General features: G+C 39.9%; 1 long non-coding RNA gene across 1 annotated transcript; it reads right to left on the bottom strand.

The window, feature by feature from the left end:
- Positions 1-15,725: 15,725 nt before the first annotated feature.
- On the bottom strand, positions 15,726-18,722 carry LOC138916056 (uncharacterized). The gene is made up of 2 exons (XR_011422694.1): positions 18,578-18,722; positions 15,726-18,050 (listed from the first exon to the last, which is right to left on the bottom strand). It is a non-coding gene; the product is annotated as an uncharacterized lncRNA (long non-coding RNA).
- Between the last annotated feature and the right edge of the window lie 4,155 nt (positions 18,723-22,877).

Below are 22,877 nucleotides of genomic sequence, written 5' to 3'. Positions count from 1 at the left end.
ATCTAAAAAGCCCTTCACTAAGCAAAAGGAGCTACAAATAAAAGCATAGATACTGTGTGCTTTCATTTAATATGAAACTCTAAAAATGACAAATCTAATATATACGAAACAGATCAGTGGTTACCTGGGCCCAGGTAGGATGGATTCAGCGGAAAGGGATGTAAGGAACTTCTGAAGGTGATGGACATGTTCTAGATCTTGATCACGATGGTGTTTACATGGGGGTTTAAATTTGTCAAAACCCATTAATGCACACTTAAAGAGGGTGCGTTTTATCATGTAAGTCAATAAAGTTGACTTAAAGTGAACAATCAAACAGATAAATACTTGCTAATTTAAAAGGTCATTATCAACAATTCACGGACAGCACATGATGAAGTTTCTTTGGCTTACTTATCTCTCTGGAGCCCCTTTTAATTGAATCCTAATAGCAAAACACAATGACATGTCTCAGTAGCATTACGAAGGACAATAGAAATCAGTTTCAAACTTTTTTAACTAATGTGTGATATAGAGCATTAATATTCCTGTATCTAAAAAATACATATATATTCAGTGCAATCTAATTATTTCAGAATTATTTTCACTCTGAACCTTTACATAGACATCGTCCTTTCTGAGAAAGAGCCTAGCTGAACCATCACAAAAGCGAAAACAATAACAAATTAATGCAGCAGAATGAAAAAGAGGCTGTACTAATGGACAGTGTTAACACAACCACTATGCAGCTGCTCAGCTCTTTCCAGAATCAGCCTTACCCTCGAATACGTCTTCTTGAGCCTTTCTCTTCTGGCTTTAGACCATCTGTCATTTGGCAGATAAACCGTATTCTGAGACATCTATATTCAACCACTATTTTTCAAACCCTGGGAGCATGGACTAATTCTAAACAAGACCATTATGATCTGTTCTAACATCTTGTTTTCCTTAGTTTCATTTAAAACTCTATCACACAAGGGAAAAACTTGGAAAATTTCAGTGGCAAAACGCAGCATAATTGCCTCTGGGAAGGTTCTCTTACCTTCTGCAAGCTTTCAGTAGCAATTCAATAAATTTTCTAGCCTTGCAAAGAAGGAGAATACCGTGTAATTTCCTCTAGTCAATAATGAAGATTCGCTGGGGATTCAGCTAATTCAGAAGCCTCACAGATCTGGAGCATCTGTAGGATTTTTTTCCTTAGCTACATTTCAATCTCAGTCCTGAAGATAATATTTTCATTAGTGATGGCCATATTCAGATATCATTCTTCTGCTTTCCAAATTGTATATGTTACGAGAAATGGAAACAAAATTCTTTTTCTTGATCTTTGAAACAGCCCAGAGTACCCAGTTAATTTCCAAATCTATTTTCTCAGTTGTGTAAGGGAACAAAATGAGATGGAACCAGTTTGTTGAGCTAAATAGAAAAAGTTCAGAACTGAGCTGAAGAGCTAAATTATCATTTTCAATACATCAAATCAACAAGTTCATAGACAGCCTAGAAAACTCTACCCTCTAAACCTTTCTACTGAATTCCCACTGAATGTATCATGAAATGGTGGAGAGAAACATGGAGGCAATGTTATCTTCATCTATGACTATTCCTAGGAGTCTATTTTGTTTGACCAAGTGTATCAAGTTATTTCTCTCTTGACAAGCTATCCAGTTTGTACTTAGAGCAGTCAAAATACTTGATTTAAAAAATAAAATGAAAGGAGCTCTTATATGTGATAAAACCAGTGTACTTTTAATTCAGAAATAAAAATAGACCCGAGTGCAACCCACTGTTTACTCTTCTATCTGACCATGTTTTTACATTCCGGGAGAGAAAGACCACTTCACTCTCTGCAGAAACGCAAACATTTGAAATGACCACAGGACAGTTTGCAGGAGCCTCTCAAAGCAGGAAAACTACTTTCTTTCTTCTACTGTTTCTATCCCTCCCCTTTGTCAATTTAGAGCATTGCCTGATGACTTATCCTTATGCCTAAGAATTAGTGGATGTAACTATCCTAAGGGATAAGAGTTGTGCTGTAAAAATAATCACGTAAGAGCCAAGGTACTGGTGCTCCCATCTCTGGGGACCAGTCATAGATTTGATTTATTCGCAGCTCCTGGTACACTGACCGCTCGCACAGCTAGTAAACAGAACAGCTAGCCAAAGATCAAGACAGTTCACATGTTAGCAGGCTTTGCTTACCAAGAAAGCACCTACTATATTTGAAAGAACATTTACACTGAAAACAAACACGGTGGAACCGAAGGCAATGCATATTTTAACTACATTTCCTCTGAAGAGAAACACTATTTCTACTACACATCCAAACAGATTCATACTATAGCAAGCACTTGGCAGAACTGTGGCAGTAAGCACTAGTGTCTCCCCAGCAGAAAAATACAAAGGCTGACATAGCCTACCCCTGCCACCACCACTACTCATTCTTCCGCTCCTTCCTCTTCCAAAAACTAAACAAGGAAAAGTAGAAATCAAGATAATATTTTCCTTTACTGATGGAAACAGAGTTTTGTGACTATGCAGCTTCATACCATCACCCAAATATCTGTATTTGGGATCCTCTTATTAAATAAAACAAGCTTCCATTTCCAACATTGCCACCATTAAACACACACACACCCACACACCAGAAAGGTATACAATTTTGGGGGAACCTCAGAAATCCAGGGCATACATTCAGTTCAATTCAAATTCATGCGCAGATCTGTATTTGGCCTGTAAGGTGTGTCCACTTCCAAAAGCAGTTGTAGTAAGCATAAATTATCTTTACCTTTGAGCTTTGAACCTACCCCGTCACACACTGGTGATAGATGAGGCGCAGAGGACTCCTCCCTTCCTTACTGCCCACAGTAAGTACTAAATATTTAGGATGAAACTGGAAAATCCCTGGCCCTAATGTAAGCAAGCAAACAAGCCAATTAACAAAAAACCTCAGCTGACTCTAATTCCACAGTTCTGAGTTGGCTCCTGGTGCCATTTTCAGTACGTAGGCTCAATGCCCTAAGAAATGTCACACTAAACTTAGTGCCATTACTTCTCTTTAATGAAGATATTTCTTTATTTCCTGTGAGAATGAGTTTTAGGGAATAAAATTTGATAAAGAACCCAAAATTACTCAGAATCTAATGATAAGTTTCACAGACAAAGCTACAGGGTACATTTTTCTGTAGGGGTGTGTATGTGTACAGTTTTGTACCTGATTTTCTAACCTATGACTAAAGGAACAATAACTAAATATATTTTTTCAAAGGATAATTACAATTGATAACACCCTTTCCTTCACTGAGTAAAAGCGAGGGACAAAATTCCAAAGCCATTGCTGGTGCTTTCGTTGTTGGATTTCGCTTTCCGCCTCAGGTTTCCATCATGATGTAGTGTTATTAAATATGAAAGAAACAGAGTAAGAAGTGACAGAAGATGAAAATCTCAATCCATGACATTTTGAAGAAATGCGTTTTAGTGATGGGAAAGTACCACTTTCTTCATTTTTCTGCTGCCAGACACAGCTCAATGGCCTAGTCTCCAGGCTGTTCCTACCCCAGACGAGGTCCGTTCACTGATCCCTGTCTCCCCACCTGAGCTTATTCCTTAAAAGATTACTTGATTACTCCATCGGACTTCTTCCATTCTGTCTACTCTAGACATGCAGGTGCTCTGCTTGCAAAGCTTCTCCAACTGTTCAAAGCTTTTAATCCACACTTGGAGAGAAGCAGCCTTTTTGTGTCCCTCAGTCCATGTGCAGTCACAGCTTGCAACAGTGACACGCCTATGTGCTTAACCGCATCTGAACTGACAAGATTCAAAAGTGCCCTGACAGGAGCATCTTTGCACAGGCAGGACAACTATTTATCTATTTCCTCTCAGGCACACAGAGAGAGGAGACCACCCACCCCAAACCAGTGCCACCAACTGGCTTTCTCTCTGATTCTTTTCAGCCCCCACACAGCTGTTACAGTGCTGAGAGGGAACGAACGCTCAGCTGCCTCAGTTTGACTCACACCTACAGGGTTTTTCTTCATTCCCCCTCTCATTTCCATGAGCCCTACTGCTTGCATCTCCCTCCCCTTTTATCTATATCAGAGGAAGGACGAGGCTGTGGGCAGAGTCCCCTTTGTCTTCCTGTTTAGATCAGACATGTAAATAAACACATCTGTTTGGCTAGGGCACAAGCAAAGCCTTGAATAGTAGCATTGCCTGAAAGATCTCACTAAGTTCTGCTCAAGAATTATTACAATTAAGACTTCTCATGACAAGGCAGCTCTCATAGAGCTAATCAACAACAAGACACCATTCCACAAACCCACTCTCCTCCTTTTTGCATACACGAAAAATGCAGTTACTTAGAGAGCCATAGAAGGCAAGCAATTGTATATAACAGCCAAGTAAATCCATGTTCTCAAAACAGGGCACCATGGAGAAAATCACAGTCCTTTGAAATAACAACTCTCTCGAAAGCAGATAAAATCCTTTAAAAAACAATCTGCCTTAGAGAATTCAAGTTGTTTTCATGAGTATCTCTCCTCCCAATCTACTCTGTATTTGTTCATAAAAATAGATGTCAATCCTAGATATACATTTTGCTATTTGTGAAAAAATATCACTTGAGGATTGTCTACTTTCTTTATTAGTTCAGAACAGATTATTAACCATTTTCTTAGCTATCTTTCTTAAAGGGAAAATTAATGGTCCCTGTTTATTTCTCATGTTTAAAAAAAAGAACCTCTGATCTACACTTGCATAATGACAACATAGTCTACATTTACGTAACAGAATTTGCTCATTTAGGTGCTCCCCAAACATTTTGAAAAGCTTTTAGCCCTAGTCCTCTGTTTCCAGGTCCAGGACCAAATGCAGTGCTGTCTAGAACTAAGGCTATTTCTCTGTCCTGTAACTGTGCCCATTTTTCAGCCAGCATGGCACCAGGCAAGGGCACATGGTTGGTCTGCAGCAATGGCACTTTGTCATGCCACAAGTTAGCCAGAAGCAGCTCTTGGGCCAGACCAGTGCCAAACACAGCCTAGCACTCTTCCCAAGTGTGAATCACCTTTCCAAATGTCACTGTGTATGAGGACAGAATAGCAGGATTCTACCAGCCAAGCTCCCCAGACCAGTTCACACCACTGGTCCACCTGGCGTGAGGCTGGGTCAAGTCACTTGTTTATTTTTCCTACAGTGTTACAACCTTCAGATGGTACACATGCTGAATCCTACCCCCCATCCATCTGGCAAATCCACACTCCTGAGGCCCAAGCATCTCCTCCAGGGCAAGGCTTTGCTGATGCCAAATGACACTGTTTATCTTCCCTTTTCAATGCAACCAGCAGATTCTATACACATTTCCTTACTTCTCCTAAAGCCCTGATTCCTATGGTGGTCTGTTTGCACATCCATCCTTCTCCCCTGCCCCTCCCTTTGCCCTTGGATTTCTTCTTGAGGTCTAATCTCAATGTCGCTCTTCAGGCAGGCCTTCCCTGAAGGCTCAAAGTTGGTTTCTTCTATTATATGGTCCCATTCTGTCCCGTTCTCATCCTTTATGTAAAATCACATTTCTTGGCATCTGTACCATTTCTATTTTCTGGAATCTTAAGTTCTATGACTATAAGGACCACGACAGCCTTGTTCACAATTGTATCCTCAATGCCTGGGACAGTGCCTAGAATCTGTTAATTGTGCCTGGAATCAACTGTTTGAAAACATCAGGTGCATAAATTAATACATGGTAGCTTCTCGAGAGCTGGAACTATCTTATTCAAGCTTTTATGCCCAGTTTATCCAAGTTAGTGAGCAACAAGTTTTTGAATCAATGATCAGCTCAGTAAATTATTTTGTTATTCATTTATACAGTACAAATATTACCAATTTCTAACAAACTTGATTCTCAAGAAAAGTGTATAACCTAATTTTCCAAAACTTATAAGGACCATAGACAAGGAAGAATAGAGTAAAGCATTGGGAATTGAGATTTTTAAGTATCATTTATTTTTAACTAGTAGTATCTTGGAATTATACCATGCCATTAAAAATTGCTCTGATCTATGCCCATCAGTAGACAAAAGCCAATACATATTCATCCATTTTTGTTATCAAGCGTGGAAAAATTAAATCACAGTTAATTCAGAGTAATTCAAGCCTTCACTTCAGTTTTGCTTTCAATATTATTTTCTACTTGTACTTGCATATTTTAAAAAATAATCAATTAGTCATAGTCAACATTTATGTGCAGAGAACATATTAGGCAGTATGGAGAAATGCAAAAGAAACAGGAGGGAGACAGATGGCTCTATGTAATATACATAATAAAATGTCCTGCTTTGCTCTGCCTTACTTGGGTATTATGCATTCAATCTGTAATGCTTTATATTCTTTTGCATAGGTGTGGGTTTTTTCCTCTGATTAGACCTGAAGTTTCTTGGCAACAAATATCTTGACTTTTAATTAGCTCCTTTTTATTACCATTTGTCTTTCTTTCTTACCATATCAACTCATACATTCACTCATCAAATACTTACTGAGGTCTGCTATCTGTCAGTTACTCTGCTAGACCCAAGATAAACAGTAGAAACAAAGGTACAGTCCCTGCTCCCAGGGAGCTGTATTGAATGGGTATAGCGAAGTGGGGCAGAGCAAAGATGAAATGAGTAAACAAATATGAAAATTTTAGCTGGAAAAAATGCTATAAAAACATATATGTCCAATTAAGGGATTAGAAACTGATAAGGATGAGAGTTGAGATGAGATGATCAAGGACCATTTAAACCAACACCTAAATGTATTGAGGAAAGCATTGAAACATGTGGGTAAAAGAATGTTTTAGGCAGAGAGAGCAAAAGTGCAAAGGCTCTGAAGTGGATGAGACCTGTGAGTTCCAAGAACGTCAGAAGGACGGTGTGGCTGGAGCTGAGTGAGTGAGGATCGGAGGGGTATAACATGGGATTAGAAGGAGCCAGATCCTCTAAGGCCAATATAGGCTAAGGTAAGCAGTTTACAGTTTATATTCATGTGATGAGAAGCTTATGGAAGGTTTTGAGCAAAGGAGTGACATAATCTGATCTGTCTTTTAAGAAGATTACGCTGGCTGCTATGTGGCAAATGGGCTAAAATGTTGCACAAATGAAAGCTGGGAGACCAGTTGGGAGGCATTGCAATGAACCAGGCAAGTGGTGCTAGTGCCTTGGGTTGAGGCGGGAGCCTGGGGTGGGGAGAGGAGGTCAGATTTTGAATATACTTTGAAAGTACAGCCAGAAGATAGGACTTGCTAATGGTTTGCATGTGAGTTGTGAGGAAATAAGAATCAAGATGCTTCCAGGTGATTGATCTGAAAAAGAGTGAGAAGAGATACAGTTATGAAACGTGGAAGACTCGGGGAGAATGGAAACATGGAAGACATGGAGAATCGGGCTTCCAAGAGCAGATGTTCCATAAATGCTAATTTGGCAACTGAAAAAGAGAAAAGTACGAGTCACTACCATTGCAAGCTGTTTATATAAATGATAATAAGTACCTAGCCTCAAATTCCAAATCTGTAGCATTTTAGAAAGTAGCAATAGTAATCAGAGCAAGAACTACAAGAAAATAACATTCCAGGATAAATTATCTTCAGAAAGTATAATTGAAAATCATTTCAGACAATAGCAGGACTTTAACTTCAAATTTTACAATTTCTAAGAGCTCTCATATTAATTAAAATTAGTTTGAAGTATTTGTTGAATGATTAGCAATGGTCGCATTCATTTATCTCTCCCTTATTTAGTAGAAGACATTACTGTTTAGCATTAGAAAGAATCTCCTACCTCTATCTCTACTCATGTTTTCAGAGAAGTTAGAACAGACAAGCTAAATCATCTTTATTAATTGTCACGGTGGTAATCAGCTGAGAACTTTCAACTTGACCTCTATGTAGCACTCAGAACAGATAGATTGGTTGCAACGATATCTTAATAACATAAATATCCATTCCATCAAGCCATGCTTTTGAAATTCATCTCACAGTTTAATAGTGAAGTACCAGCTCCTTAATTGGTAAGGTTTGATTAATACGTCCTTTCTTACATCCACATGGCCCATTTGCAGTAGGTTAAATTTGTTTCATTTTTCAAGTTACAGCAGTTTGGGGATTTCTGCCTCCCTTTCCATCTCTGATATAAGTATTGCACCTAGGCAATATGCACTAACCTATTTTCAGTGATAGTCTAGTCGCTTAAATTCAAGACTCTAGGCATTTAATAAAGCATTATTTCTTGGTGATTTTATAAAAATCCACAGACTAGACACTGGGGCAAGCATCATTCCATTTGTATAGAATTTTTGAGGAAGGGAAATAGGGGGAGTTTTCTTTTGCTGTTTATCACCTAAGATTTGAAATGTTTGCCATTACACTGCTCAGTAAACCCTAAGGATAGCTTCCAATTGATCTGAGTTACAATAATCTTGTGAAGATTTACTGCTGAGTTTCATGTTATTGTAAATGAAAGAAATTCTACTCACAGTCCAAATACCAAATGCAGCTTCACATGGGGTCAGGCAGCACCAACGTGCCACAGGCTTTTATCATAAATCAGGCACTCTGGAAGAAATTCAGAGTGTTGATTTCGAAAGTTTCCATGTAATATACCATGCCATATTTTTTCTTTGAACACACAGAGGGTAGTTGTGAATCACACACTAACCTAAAAACTAAGAGACCATTTTTTCCCCTGAAACAAGAACTAGGTTAATGACCGATTCTAGAAAATTCTACCATTGGCAGGAAGTGGAGAATCCTTAAAATATAGGCAGAAGCATATTCATTCCCTGGCCACTTAATAAGATTTGCCAATTCTATGCCATACCTGTTCCCACAAGACTCTGTTCCACATTGTACCATGTATTTGCTTTCCTGTATTTCAAGTGGAAAGTTAGTTTCCTTTTCTATAACTACTGGCTGGTGATTTCATATGTAACTTGCGTAATCACAACCATAGGTTATGGAGAAGCTTTGTTTGTACTGTAAGAATCCCTATCTATTTTTTGCATTCTTTCCCTATCAAACCAGCATCGCTCTTCTGTTGGCATTGTCTTACTCTTTGCACATAGTCCTATATAACGGGATCTTTTAAAATGTCTCTAACTCGGCTCTTTTCTGAAATGTCTCCTTAGCCCTGATAAAAACTTGGCATGTTTGCCCAAAGCTGCCGCAAAACGTCGTGCACAGCATTCACCACACAGTGCTACACAAGTGAGGAAGCCTCATTCTTAACATCAAACTCTGTACCTAGAATGGGGCAGTGTGTGCCTACAACAAGGGCTATTTTTTCCTAATTACTGCAGTGGGCTGGCAACAGCTCTGTCTTTGCCCCACAAACTCTAGAAGCACAGACTTCCTGGTCACCATGCCACAGCAGGTGATTCCAACTAGCCTCTACTCTGTAGACTTTTCCAATCTAACATCTGGTACCTGCATCTGTGTCTCCAAAAACACCAGGGCACCCAGCTCAAGTCCTCCTAATATCTTCCTTACCACATTCAACTCTGGTCACGTAGGAGAACAGGGGCCTCACTTAATGTGAATGGTGAATACAATGAATCCAAATCCTAAATAAAATATTGACTAATCCAATCCAGCTGTATATTTAAAATTAATATCCTTCATATGTATGCCAGAAATATATGGGTTACAAATGAGAATTTATTAATAAAATTTGTATTGCAAATAAATTAAAAAGAAAAAAAACAACTCAAATAATTTTAATACATTGAAAAAAGGTACTTGATAAAAGTTAACATTCACTCCTAAAGGAAAATCTCTTAAAAACACAAATAGAAAGATGTAGTATGTTAAAAATCAGTCACAATTCCTCCAGCCAGCCTCGTATTTAAACAATGCATGCTTGCCCATTAATGCTAGATAACAGCATTACTATGCCAAAGTAATAAATAATGCACACATGACTATTTTGAATCAGATAGCCAATGCAATTAAATAAGAAAATTAAATACAAGTGAAAAGTACTGAAATATAGGAAAATATTTACATAGTTATCTACCAAGAAAAAAAAATAAATGAACCAACTAAGAAGCTATTAGAAATAGAAAATCAATTCAGTAAATTGAACAATCAAGCCAAAAAATGATTTCCAAAATTGGAAAATGTAAAGCAAAAATATTTCACATAGAATAGTAACAAGAAATATAAGAGAACTACAGAGAGGATCAACTTCACAAAAATATATCCTAGACATTTTTGCTCACCTCATCTTCTGGCTGTCAGTGGTCCAGGGTACCAAGCACCTGTCCTCCATAGGCAGCAGCTGGCCGCCCATCCCTAGTGGGGACAGGATGTGAAGAGAAGTGGCAAAGTCTATTTTCTATGCTGTAGTATTCCACAGCTGATGTCATTGTAGTCTTTTGTCTCCGAGCCACATCATCAGGGGCTCTGGTGGGTTGCACAGATTGCAGGCAGCAACCTGGAAGGGTGATATCTCAGAGGTGCTGCAGCTCAGCTCCTCTCTCTCCTTTTGCCCTGCCAGCTTGCACAACAGTTGCCTCAGCTAGGTAAGACTTGAAGTCCACGTTTTGCACATTGCTAATAAGCAACTCCCTGACAGTCACTTTTGGACCAGGTGATACCTTGGAAACTAGAGGGAGAGGGATGCTGGAGGCTCCTCTCACATCTAAAAGAACCATGTGGGCATCTCCCTTACTTTATCAATGCAGAACGGTGTGGGGCACATCTGCCCGGCCACCACTTTTAAACTACAGCCAGAAGACAGCGTATTCATCTCCTTTTCTCAGGTGTCTACACACTCCCTGGGGGTTTCTTATACTCTCATTTTTCTTTTCCATTTGGCAATCAGCACAAGGAATCAGGGGAACAAAACAACACCATGCAGGTTTTCCCTCTCTCTTCATCTAAAACTCGATTCCTCTCTGTCTACACTCAACATGGTTCAAAGCCCTTAGGTATGGGAAGGGGATTGAAAAAGAGACTCCTCAGCTCTTTACCCCACCAGACGTGCTTGGGCCCAGCAGCCCCTTCCTGCTGTATAAGAGCTCACCATCTAAATGGGGCATGGCCATGAGGAACAGAAGAGAGAAGTAAATGTTGTTTGATACTGCAAGTTGTCATGACATCATTATTATTTCACATTTCATCCTTTTACGTATATATATGTCCATATGCACATTTTTGTAAACATTGTTGATATAGGTGTAGATATCGTTATACATATAGAGACAGATAGATAGATGATAGATGAATGAATAGACTGATTGATAGAAATTAGCCTGCAGATGATACATATCTAAATATTAAGAGTTTGAAAAGTGTTTCACACATGCCTAGCATTTATTACTTTTATAGATAAATACTAAAAACATTTTTAAAATGTGGTTTTCTAAATTCGCAGCTATCCAGGCAATCTTCTAATTCACCTGGGTAACACCTTCTGTTTCAAAAGTGTTGAGAAGACCGCTGGATCGTGCAGGCTCACCTCATTCATAAGTGTGGCTTAAGCCTGGATTTGAAAAACTCTTTCTAGGAGAAAAACAGACTACATCAGAATTTGTGCAATTATGCGTTTCATGAAGCAAAGTAGAAAGAATCCATAAAGGGAAATCCTGCTTTACTCCTCCAGATAGTAAAGCCACTGAGCAGTTCAGAAGGGTTACCAGCTATTATCTTTCTAATTCCTACCATGTGCTGCAATCAAAACCTCTTCAGCATCATTTCTACATATGGTAGCATAAAATATTCATACATTATTCAATATAAACTAACATTTGTTTTTTGGGAAATACTCATCAATTTAGAATAGTACTGGGAACATCTTTCCTTTAAAATTGATTGTGTTTGATCAGAGCAGTCCACTGATTATAAATCTTACTTTCCCCAATGATGGGGAAAAGAATTATGATTGACTCATCATACTAACCAAATCCAAAAGCCACAAATATTAAAGGCAGGTATATTAAGTGAATGGTAACAGTGAGATAAGCTGATCATAACTCAGAAATCTGGGGACCCAGAATGCTGATTTCGCAAATAGAACTTTCCTGTTATGTTTCAAGAATCATCATATTTTCTAACTGAATAACTTGATTTCTTGCAGGAAATATATCAGGATTGCATCTTGGAATAACCAATAATGTTAGCAATTGGCTCAATCTTTTACACTTTCAAACCTTTAACCTTAAGTTTCCCAAGGGACATTCTCATAAGAAAAAGAGGAAAGCAAGAAATAGCCCAATACTCTGACTTTCAAAAACTTCAAAGTCACAAGTGCTGCAGAAAATTCCACTCAAAGATGGTAGAGATCAGGAATAGAGTGTAGAAGGAAGGAAATCACTCAGGGCCAGTACTCCTACACAGCCAGACCCCCAGTTATTCAAAAAGCATAAAGCCATCCTCCTGCACCCCTTACCCACTGTGCCCCGACCCCAGTGCCAGGGCGCAAGCAGAAAGCTTAATCTAACTCAGTTACACAGTTATTTCTTTCCCTCTGTGAAGAGTTACCCACTTTGCTCTATTCCTTACAGCCTCAGTGGGCCTACCACAGGGTGGGTTTCAGTTATATTCCACTCGTCAAATAACATGGCAAATCTTGTGTGTGTGTTAATCACAATAATTTAAGGTCCATATAGCAGCTTAACAAAGCCCCTTAAAATACATAATTAATTCCACATGATCTTCACAAGACTTTAGGCCAAGTATCGGATTTCATACAGTAAATAAAAATACTTTAGGTGTTTCAAAAGAAGTGCATTTAATACAAGAAATTAGATGTTTACAAAATAAGTAGAAGTTTGGAGGGAGTGGGCTCTAGGCTGGGCCTCAAGGAACGACCCCCAAACACTGCACAACTGAGACACCAGGAGGACTGCTGATTGCCACAATCAGAAGCTAAGGGCCAAGAGGCTACCACTGGCACTACTAAGTCAAGAGCATTCCACTATGGCTGTGATCTGAAAATTGAGCTAGTAGCTAGAGCTAGACACTGAAATACTGCCAAAGAAAACACATACATCTTCATAACCTGCTTTCTGGGGAAAAAAGAACAAAACTTCAGGAAGGTGGCTTCCCTATTACTCCAACCTTATAAATCTTGAAAAATTACTTCTTCTAAATGATAGGATCTAATTTGCTTCCAAACCTTAGCAGCAAAGGAGCCTGGGAAATATGGATTTTTAGCCTCTTCAGGACCAGAAGCCTAAGCAGAAGGAGTTAGAATTGCATGCTGAGGACAGACCACACAACCACAGCCACCACAGGCAGGAGTTGCTACTTCCTTTTCGCAGATGAGGAAATCGAGGTGCAGAAGATTTAAGTGACTTCTACAAGGCTCCAATGCTAAAGAAACTGAATGACCAGGAGTAGAACCTAGCAGTTTCAATGACAAGTATACTTTTCAATTTGCCATTTTGTATTAACTGATTATAAGGGATAATTAAACTAGAGAAATAAACAATTGATCACACCTTTTAGGAGAACTAACATTTCCTAACATTTATTTGCTCGTCTTTAAGACCATTCAGGTTTCAGAGGACTTAGGAAGACTCTCTCAGCATACAGCATTTCTTCTCAATGGATGTTCAGCAGTTTAGATAGAGTTCAGGGTATAGATGAAGCAAGCTTGCAAACTGCAAGGTCGTGCCTTCCTTCAAAAATTCAAAAATCACTCAAAGTCTAAAGACAGAAAGAGACAGCTGAAAAGGCAAAATTCGTGTTCTTCATTTTTATCCCCACCCTCCCAAAATTAAAAGATTATTTGCGAAGATATAAAAAATGTCAAAGAGCAAAAGAAAACTTATTTATGTCATCTGACTTAAGTTCAGAATTGCTATTTAACCACATGCAATATAAATGTAAGTTAAATAAATGCTGGTGAAATTCTCTCTCTTTTTTTTTTTTTCTTTTTTTTGTTCTGGGGAGGGGGGAAGATCAGCCCTGAGCTAACTGCTGCCAATCCTCCTCTTTTTGCTGAGGAAGACCGGCCCTGAGCTAACATCCGTGCGCATCTTCCTCTACTTTACATGTGGGACGCCTACCACAGCATGGCTTTTGCCAAGCGGTGCCATGTCTTCATCTGGGATCTGAACCAGCGAACCCTGGGCCGCCAAGAAGTGGAATGTGCGCACTTAACTGCTGCACCACCGGGCCAGCCCCGAAATTCTCTCTTAATGAGATATCAACCTTAAAGATATAACTACAAAACTACTTAATATAATTTGTCTTCCCTATCAGCTGTCTAATACATATCTCTTATTTAGTAATTGGTTCAATTCTTAAAAAATGAAGCATGGGGCTGGCCCCATGGCCTAGTGGTTAAGTTCGGCACACTCTACTTTGGTGGCCGGGGTTTGAGAGTTCAGATCCTGGGCACAGACCTATACCACTCATCAGCCATGCGGTGGTGGCAACCCACATATAAAATAGAGGAAGATTGGCAACAGATGTTAGCTCAGGGCTAATCTTCCTCATCAAAAAAAAAATTGAATCATTATCCATGTCTTTGCATGTGGATCTTAATTTAATCAAATGTGAAATTGTAGGTTAATTTTTAGCATACTCAAACTCATCCCAAGTTCACTAATAGACATGCAGAAAATTGTTTTGCTGTCACTTTACAGACCTTCAAGGCAGCATTCAGTGCTCATTTTTGTGACTACCGCTTTAAGGGGAAGCATTTTGGAAGAGGTCTCCTGGGAGCATTTATAATAAATCTGTCCTGACTTTCTTTTAAGCAGGAAAGAAAAATCCATTTAAGACAATGCTTTAAGGCAAAATGTTACCCGACTTCAGATTCAAACTTTTCATTTATTAGGGAAGAAGTTGGAGTCTCCAGGGGGTGCTGAATCAGTCTATTCTGAGAAGTAGCGATGGAGAAGCCACTTTAGGAAAATGGTGTCTAACTCTGGCAACAGAGACAAGACCCTGAGCTCCCAACGTCCTCTCCCCTGGAAGTACCAGCCCTCTACTCCACAGGGAAGGTGTGCTGATTCTTTAGTTGAGAAATAAAAAGGCGACAATGATGAAGAACTGTGGCAGCCTTTATTTAGTGAATCCCCACTATATGGCAGCCATGTTAGATGCTGTACATATATCTCCCTTAATCTTTAAAACATTACTATAAACATTAATAGTCCATATTACAGAAGAGAAAACTAAGGCTCATAGGAGCTAAAAATGTGCCCAATGTCACACAGCCAAGAAGCAGAGGAAGCAAGACTCAAATTGTGGTCAACCGGCTTCAAAGTCTGCATGCCCTCTGCCTTCGCACAGCGATGAGAAATTCAGTGACTCAAGTAAAGGCCACTTTCTATTTAAAAGAGTTACTCAAATACAGATAGTCTGAGGCAAGCAATGGAGATTGACACAATGACCAAAATCTGCACAGTATAAAACTGCAACACCACGGAAAAAGCTTCACAATCTTACCTGAATGTCTATAGCAATCAATGTAAAGGTTATTCAAGTTCAGCAAACTTGCCTCTAGCAAAACACAGCTAAATTTGTTCTACTTATGGGAACGCAAGGAGAGTAAAGATCCCTGCTTTCTCATTTGCAGATCTAGCCCTAGTTTGAATTTTCACCTTCACAGAGTTAAGGGATGCATCACAGAAAGGATGCACAGCTAGGAATAAACAAGTTATTCTTGAAATGCCAATCAACACCCCCTCCACACTTTTATGCACTACTGACTCTGTTTCTCAAGAGAAGATTATGTTACTGATATAGGAGTGCTCATTTGTAGTCATTTTTGTCATGCCCTACCTGTATTTTCCCTGAAGACTTGCATCATTTAATATGTCTTAAATACATTACACTTTTTATGACTATTAGGGTAAAAATTCATTTTCCAGTTATGCACTCAAGCCAATTAATCTATTTCACTTTGATTTTTGGAGGGGGATATTTTTGACTAGTAAGGATCTTTTTTTTTAATTTAATTGCACATTTTTCCTTTCTGCCACCATTTCTTCAACCAAATGTCTGCAACTTACTGTAACAGACATTCAAAATCAGACGTGATGTCTGAAGCGTGTTAACTGAATGTGTGGGAAGAGACACTCAGGACTGTGACTCTGCTTCACACAGTTCTTCAGGAAACATTCCGCTTCCCTGCTGCCACATCGCATTATAAATTAAGTTTGCCTCCAAGTAATGCTCGCCTGATTTTTCTTTCATTTCACTTCTCCAACAGGTTCTCTTGCCTCAGACTCAGATGCACGAGGCCATGATCTCTCTGGAGGTTGTCATGTGCTATGGCCACACACAATCAGCTTAACTGTCTGAGAATTCTTAAGGACATTGAGACAGTTTCTAGCCATGTTTCTTGATTTGCCTGGGGACCATGAGGCCCACAGGAAAGAATTTCTGACATACTGGGGTGGGATGTCGCATGGAAAGGGATTGTTATGGTGACACAAAAGCCTGAAAAAAATACCTTCTCTCTGAAGAACAATACTAAAAGGGAGTAGTATTTCTGAATGCAGCAGAAGACTCCTAGAGCTCACCACCACTGCATAGACAGCTCTGACTACCACCACCACCACCACCACCACCACCACCATCACCACCACGCTAATTGTTCTCCATTTGCCATTGTCCATTCTCCCCTGACCCAGATCCATTCTCTGTTGTGTTCTGTGTACGCCAGAAAGGCTGACTTCTGCAATGTACATCCTGGGCTAATGGGGAGCCCAGCAGGATATCAGAGCAAGGGAAGGGAGGTCAGAGTTGTTCTTGGCTTGCTCATGTCCCACTTCAGTGGTAAGATTCTGACCATGGCCGCGACTCCCTCTGACCACAGCTCTGGCCAGGCAGCCCCTCCTCAGGGCTTTGGCTCTCACAGAGATTTGCCAAACTGTTTCTCTCCTGTAGCTTTAAAGATGGTAATACTTTCCCAATGTTGCTAGCGGGCTGTGCCTCACTTAACCTCTCTTCTTTATCTTCCCCAACCCCACAGGTGTCCAAAGTACAGTTTCATGAACTTCTTCTCAGAATTCCATCCATGTGCCTCTGTCTCTTGCTAGAACCCTGGCTGATACAGTAATTGGTTCCAGGAGTAGCCTCAAAAAACAGACCCTCAGGTTGAGATTCCAGTATTGATTCCACATATATTGTTTTATAACATATAGATGACTTCCCTACGCAGGCGTGGGGCGGTGGGAAGTAATCGGTAGAGAGCAAAGTTTTGGGAGATTAAATGTCTGTGTCATATATCATTATGGTGATAAAGATTATAGGCTACCTCTCACTCTGCTGGAGAGCTTATAAATACAAACTTAGTTCCCTCAACTTTCAACTCAAGTCAAGATGGAGAACCTGAAAGGTTCTGACAGTTTCAAATGTATCCCTTATCTTACAAATATGTAGGACACACATAGTTGATGATCATAACCACTACCTGATGGTATGGGTAGCAGAGTTGCAATGCCAATTAAATATATACCTTCAATGGGTTTTGAGAGTTCAAGTTAAAATTAAGGTTAGCAGCCCAACTCAAGCCTCAGGGTCTCATTTCTTTGTAACCAGGGTTCTAACTGTAATCTAAGAGACTTTTTATAGCAAAGCACTGATTGAAAAAATTGGAACCCTGAGACTGGAGGTGAGGTCCTTAACTTGAACGCTCAAAGCCCCCTGACTCTTCCTTGCTAGTTGAAGCAGTCCCTCCAGCCTAAGAAAACTACTTTCAGTGACTTCATCTGGAGCACTTGCCCAGCAAGGATATTCCTATTCTCATCAAGGTTAACCTCCACCATCATTCATTGCTTCCATGGCCAGAAGGAGATATACAAGGTATCCTCAAGGATAAGATAGTGCTACCCCAAAGAAGTGACAAGACCTTGCCAATTTTTATAGTCAAGAAATGAGAGGGGGGGTAAGCATGTTTAGAAATAGATTCTAAAGGGGTTAAATCAAAGAAACAAAAATGTGAGGTTTATTCAAGAAGAATTTATCAATATGGGAAAACTCACCTAGGATTCCAGATATGCTACATCAGCTGAAGCACCTGGGATGCTTGAAGCCTGGACTCAGTGGTGACCTGCAGTAATGAGGTTGAGATGCTGGGACTTCTCTGCAACAAAGAGGAAAGAAATCAAAGGTATAGGGAGGTGGGAAGGCTGGAGTGGACCCATTATGTTTAACCTACTCAGCCACACCCTTACCATACCTCCAGGAGGGACCAAAGGATACTTCCTTCCCCAAAGCAATAGGAGTACATTGGTAGTGAGTACCAGAATTCCTGCAAAGTTCTGCTATGGATGCCCTCCGTAAGCCAGAGATGCTACTAAAGAACTGGACTCCCTAATCTCAATGAGAATGATGAGGTACTGGAGTGATAGAGGCCAGGTGGCAGTGCTCAGTTTCAGGGACAAGATTGGCACAATTACTGCAATAAACCACAAAGACAGAACGGCAATGCAAGTGTTTTGACCCACATGGATATATAGTTGTGGCTAATCTTTTGAGGGAGAATTTCAGGAATGAAGTAGATTGTCAGTCTTCTAAAATATCACTTGGTGTATGTTATCAGACCAATTCTTCCTCTGGTAGACAATACCCAGAGTCAAAGTGCTATAGGGGAAATTCATGGCTTCTTACCCAGTTCACAAACCCAGAGCATTTTGAGATGGAGGCTAGTTTCTTTTAGAAATCACTCTGAAATGTAGACACAAAGATACACTATGAATCTTCTTCCAAGCCTTCAACCAGAAGATCCATGGCCATTTAACAGGGTGACAGTGAACTGGAAAAGAGAAATAACCATATCACCTAGGAGTTATTAGTTATTGGCCCCAATTTAGCACTAATCAGTGTGGGCACAAAGTCAGAAAATAAATGGAGTCTTGGCCCATATCCATCTTAAAGTGGTCAGTAGGCTGCGTCCCTTTTGGTGGTTATTTCCCATGTTCTGGATTGCATACTTGGAATAATCCTACTTAATGCCTGGAAACATCCTTACATTGGTTCTCTGACCCATGAAGTAAATGTATTATGACAGGAAGAGCCAAGTAGAGCCCCTGAAATTTCCCCGGTCAAATAGTAAACAGAAAGCAATACCCTGGAAAAACTGCAGAAATTTGTGCTACTATCAAAGATTGAAAAAGCAGGGACGATAATTCTTGTCCCATCCTCATGTAACTCTCCAGTTTGGCTGATACCAAAGCCAGAGAGATGCTTTAGAATGATCTTGAATTATTGGTGCCACCAGCCCAGCTGCTTATCCAGGTGTAGCGCCCTAACTGGGACAAATCAACATAGCTACTGGCTCCTGGAGCGTAGTTATTGATCTAGAAAGTAGTTTGTTTTTCTGTGGGTCTTTTTCCCCATATGAATTAATAAAGACAATCAGAAGCAATTCATCTTTATCTAAATAGTGGGAACAAAATTATACCTTCAGTGTCTTACCTTAAGACTATGTCAGCTCTGCCAATCTCTGTCATAATATAGTCCAGAAGAATGTTGACCGTGTTGAAATTCCAGAAAACATCACTCTGATCCAGTACACTGAAGACATTAGGCTAATTGGACCTGACAAGCAAGAGGTCACAAGCTCCTAGATGTCTTAGTAGAAGCATGTGTGCTAGTGAATAGGAGATAAACCTCACTAAGCTTTGAAATACTGCCGAATTGCAAAATTTCTAGTGATGGTCTGCAGTAGAGCATGTGTGGATATCCTCTCTAAAGTGAGCAACAACTAACTGTACCTTGAACTTCCTGCTGTGGAGAAAGAGACACCACATTTTGCATAAGTCTTTGGACTTTGGAGGAAGCGTATACTACATTTGGGATCATTGTGGTAACCCATTCCCTGTGTAAGCCACAAGAATTCCAGTTTTGATTCCTGCCCAGAGCAGGAAAGAGTTAGCAACAGGTCCACGTTGTGGCGCACGCTTCCCCACCTCTTGGATTTTGTAAGCTAGAACATCTAAATGTCTGTTACAAACAGAATCACCCTTTGGAGCCTCCAATATGCCTCAGTAGGAGAAACATACTATAGACCCCAATATTCTGGAGGAAATCCAAACTTTCATCTACAAACAACTATCTTCCATTTGTAAAGCTATTTCTGGTGTGCTACTGGACCCTGGTACAACCAAACAACACCTGAGTACAGCAACCAGGGGACTATACAACTTGAGCTGCTCATCATGAATTTGGTATTATTTGGTCAATCAAATCCTACAAGTAGCTGTGTGCAGCAGCATCAAATGATTACATGGAAACAGAATATACCTAACAGGCCCTGAGGAGGTCCAGAAATTTCAACCTCTCTGAGAAGAATCAGGCTTCAAAGTACCCACTCCTATTGCTGTGTCAGTAGTCCCTCAAGTCACACCTGTGGTCTCATGGGAAGTCATCTATGACCATTAGCCAAGGAGGAAAAATCACAAAAATCTGTTCGATGGATGTTGACCCCATCCAGAAGTGGACAGCTGCTGCACTCCAGCCCCATTTGTGGCAGTCCAAACAACAGTCCTAAAGGGAAATATTCCCAGTAGGCAGAATTTTAGGTAGTACATTTGATTTTTTACTTTATGTGGAGGGATCTACTGTACGGATCCATAATGACTCCTGGGAGATGATAATGGGATGCTTATTCCATCAGAGACTTGAAAGAAAAGATTAAAAGATTGGTGACAAGGAGTTCCATGGAAGAGGTATGTGGATGGACTTCTTGGAATACGCATGGAATTAGGATATTCATACCTTATCTAAAAACCCACCAGAGGGCATCCACTGCAGAGGAGCCTCTTAATAATCGGAGAGACTAGGTGATTCCTATTGCAGATACCATTCAGCCTCCTTACCCTGCCAATCCAGTGCTTGCTCAAAATGGTCATGGTGGCATGGTTGGAGGTTATCCATAGGGTTCAGCAACAGGGACTTTCCCCAAGGCTGATCTGACTATTACAATTGCCAGGTGCCCAGCCTGTCAACCATAGAGGCCAATGATGAGCTCTGATATGGCACCATTCTCCAAACAGACCAGCCAGCTCCCTGATGGAAGGTTGATTACATTGGATCCTTTTTATTTGGGAGAAGGGGAGCTATTTTGTCCTCAGGAACCTAAATAACTATGCCAGGTATGGTTGGCCTCCATGTCCACAATGTTTTTCCTAGCACCCTATTACAGGTTGAATTGTGTCCCCCCACAAAAATTTGTTCAAGTCCTAACCAAGGATTCTGAGGGCATTTTAGAAGAGGAAAGCTGAGATCCTACCAGTCAGCATATGTGAGATTCTGATCAGATTTAAGGACTATGATGGTTAGCTTTTTGTGTCAACTTGACTAGACTATAGCATTTAGGTATCCAAATAAACACTAATTGAGGTGTTCCTGTGGAGGTGTTTTTTCGGTGTGATTGACATCCACAATCACCTGACTTTGAGTAGAGAGACTATCCTTGATCGTGTGGGTGGACCTCATTCAATCAGTGGAAAGGCCTTAAGAGCAAAATAGATTTCTCTGAAGAAAAAAATTCTGCCTCAAGACCTCAGCATCAGTTCCTGCCCACAAGTGTCCAGCCGGCTGGCCTGCCCTACAGATTTCAGACTTTAGACTTGCTGGTCCACAATTATGTAGCCAATTCCTTAAAACATATATATATATTCTACTGGCTGGTTCTGTTTCTCTGGAGAACCCAGATGGATACAGGGACAAACTGTTAAGGTCAACTTACCTAGAATCTGCAGGGAAGTGGCCTGTTTTCAGGCCTCCTCAAACATGTGTTTCAGAGAGAGGGGTTATTGTTCCCCAGATGTTGATTTATACTTCAAGTTAAAATGTTTATGGGGGCTTAGGAAGGATTTAAAAGGAAAGTATAATTTGTCTCTGTTTCTAAATTCTGTATGATGGATGATCTCTCGTGTTACTTGTGTAACTGGCGTCAGCTTTCTGTTACGTCGCAGTGGTATGTTGAATTACAAATACAAAAATGATGCTTTTGGTCTAATAACGTGAGTTGTTTTACCTGTGGCTGAGATGGATTATTGGTACCCGGTGCCCCTATGAACCATACAGCAATGTCTCCAGCTCGGCGGGCCAACTGCCGTGGGCAGTGAGTAACCACAAATAGAAACTACTTTGCTTCCTATCTTCGCACCACAAGCCTGGCCTCACTGATACGGGGTTCAGACCAGGAGAACTTGCCAACTACCTCTTGGTTTTCAGAGAAAAGATTGAAATCTACTGAAAAAAATACAGAGAGAGAGAGAAAAAGAACCCTCCGAACTGTTCAAAACAAACTTATTTGACCCTTAAGAAAGCCTACCACAGGATCCATAAATATGAAGCGCACATGGATAAATTTACAAATGTTACCAAAAAATTTGAAAAAATAGTGAATCAAGAGTAAACTTTCACTTAAGAAACAACCACTTAATTCAAAGTTTCTCAAGTTCGAACAACGTACGGAACTTCGTTGAAGGGAAAAATAGACACCCCAATATTACGTGTTATTTTCTTAACATTGTCTACATACGTATTAACATAAAAATAAGCGTAAATTCCTATGTTCTCACAGAGCTAAAATATTTAAACAATTTTGTAAGTTAAGTGATAATGAAACTACAAAACCAATAAAATTGTAATTTAAAACATTAAATTAGTGTGACAATATGACAAGTAATTATTTATTTATTTAAATTTAAAGCCAATCACTAAGGCTAGTTTCATGGAAAAAATACGTGTTTTACGTAGGTGCTTTAGAACATGACAGACCACCATGTGGGTCTTTATCATTGTTAATGTTACTTAGTTTTAGACAATTCTTTTCAAACACTGATCAACACTGATTTTTTGATCAACCAATGAATTTAATAAAGCTCTCAAAATTACAAAAATTGGCAGCAATGTTTCAATATCATTTGGCAAAAAAGTCCTCATTGTGGACTTATGA

The sequence above is a fragment of the Equus caballus genome, chromosome 10 (genome assembly GCF_041296265.1).
Source record: "Equus caballus isolate H_3958 breed thoroughbred chromosome 10, TB-T2T, whole genome shotgun sequence".
Taxonomy (NCBI): domain Eukaryota; kingdom Metazoa; phylum Chordata; class Mammalia; order Perissodactyla; family Equidae; genus Equus; species Equus caballus.
This window is presented reverse-complemented; position numbering and strand designations above follow the sequence as displayed.